Here is a 2,221-nt window from a genome sequence, read left to right as displayed (position 1 = left end):
CTGTAGCACCACGTCACTGCAAACAGGCCTTACAGCCCTAATATAAAGCTGGAGAGAGGTGAACGGAAAGAAGACAGGACTAAAGCTCTTTAGGTATGCCACTTCTTTCATTCCATACCCTGTGGGTTGTTTGTTTTTTTTCTTTTATTTGATTTCACATATTGCATTGCTTAGCTTCCCAATACTTGTTTTCGTAACGTGTTGAACAATCACTGACTGAATGTTAACTTCCAACAAAACAGAAGAAAATAAGCTTCACTTCTTTTCCTGGTTTTAAAGGTTGATGCATTTAAGGATGCTTCACAAATCCTAGAGCGTATGAGGGTTTTTCATGGAGAAATCCAGGACAAAATTCTTACAAAGGAAAATAAAAACATTGCTGGATCCCCTCAAAACTGGAAGAGCTGTTTTCTCCGCTTCCTCCAACTCTATTTTGGCATCAGAGCAGCTCGTCATCCACAAGGCTTGGCGAGACAAACCTGACTTGGTACAGCCTCCTCTCCTCAGCCCCAAGTCGGTGAGGTTAAAACTGCCCCAACCAAGGAGAAGCTGCTGCTTTCCAAGGTGAGTGCTATGAGACCTGCTGCTCGTCTCGCAGAAGGCAAGGATCTTGTTCTAACTCCACGCAAGGTCTGGCATCTAGAGAATAAAAGCATCTTCCCTTTCATGCTGGCAGGCTTAGAATTGTTCCACAATCAACTCCCTACTTTCATTTATTAGTTGATACTTCTCTTTGCTTCATGCCAATTTCCTGACCAATTGCTCATTCTGTTTACTATTAAGCCACCACTAACCACGTAACTATACCACTTTCATGTTTTATGCCCAAACAATAACCCACAGTTGAATGTCACATCTGATTCTCCCCATCTGTGTCCTGTGTGATGCTTTGTCTACTCTCTCAGAACACCATCCATCTCCCACATCCCAAATGGTAAGTCATCATGCAGTACATGACGGCCTCAGGAACAGAAGGTTGGACCACACAGAAGAACAGGACACTCTTTCACTCCAAAAGTGAAGCTTCATTGCTTGCATGTACCTACCTGTCCCATCATTTCCCTTACCATCTGGACTCTACAGCATCATTCTTATACAGACTACCCAGAGAAGCAGGGGCTGCCCCATCTCTGGAGGCACTCAGTGCCCGGTTGGATGGGGCCCTGGGCAGCCTGAGCTGGTGGGAGGCAACTCTGTCGATGGCAGGGGGTTGGAACTGGGTAGGCTTTAAGGTCCCTTCCAACCCAAGCCATTCTCTGATTCATCCCATCATCCAACCATGAAGGATCTCATGAACTTGCAGCGTCTCTCCAGAAGCCTCCCTCACCCTGCTGACAGCCTCTGCTACTCCTTTGCAGTAGGTTAGGGCACAAGCTCCCCATCTCGCACACGTGTGCGGTGTCTAGTAGAAACTCTTACAAACAGACCATTTCATCTGCCTTCAGATACTTCTCCTGCCCACGATCCTTACGTATAAGACCTCTTCCCATACTTCTGGTATCCCAGACTCACCTTGTGCAACTTCTTCACAAAGAACCCCACACCGCACGCTCAGCTTCCCTCTGCTCTTTCACCCCTGAACTGCACGTGCTGCTCCCCAGCTCCAGACCCCCTGGCAGACACAGGTACAACCTCCCTCCTGCCAAAAGCCCTTCGTAACCCATTCCCTGACTCCCAGTGCTTCCCCACAACTTGGCCTCCTCCTTCCAGCCACTCCAGCCCCAGTTCCTCTCACCCTCCCCTGACTACATTCCCTCCTCCTGTATCAACTCCAGCATACCTCATGCTGCCGTACAGCTCTCCACATCCCTTCACGCGGACACCGATATCTCAGTTCCCCCCTGCAACAAAGCCCCCACCCTTTCCTCACAGCCTATCCCAAACGATCACGTCCTCGCTGCACCCCTCTCCTCCCGCCCCAGCATCCCGGCCCCGCACACCTTTGTGCCCCGGTGTGCCCTGTGTCAGACCCAGATCTCTCCCCAGCGCTGCCCGGCTCTCTGTCCCCGGACACCCCCCGCCGCAGCCCCGAAAGGGTCCCCCCATCCCCTCTTGGGACTCAGCCCCGAAGCCCCCCCGTGCCGCACCCAGCGCCTCTCTTCACGCAGCAGCCCCGGCACACACCTCAGAGCCCGTCGCTCATAGCACACGGCTTCCAGCTCACCCCTCCGCACTCAGCAGCCCCGCGGGTTCCGCTACAGCACAGCCCCCTCCCCGCAGC

The sequence above is a fragment of the Meleagris gallopavo genome, chromosome 1 (genome assembly GCF_000146605.3).
Source record: "Meleagris gallopavo isolate NT-WF06-2002-E0010 breed Aviagen turkey brand Nicholas breeding stock chromosome 1, Turkey_5.1, whole genome shotgun sequence".
NCBI classification, from domain to species: Eukaryota; Metazoa; Chordata; class Aves; order Galliformes; family Phasianidae; genus Meleagris; species Meleagris gallopavo.
Note: the sequence above shows the minus strand (reverse complement) of the source record.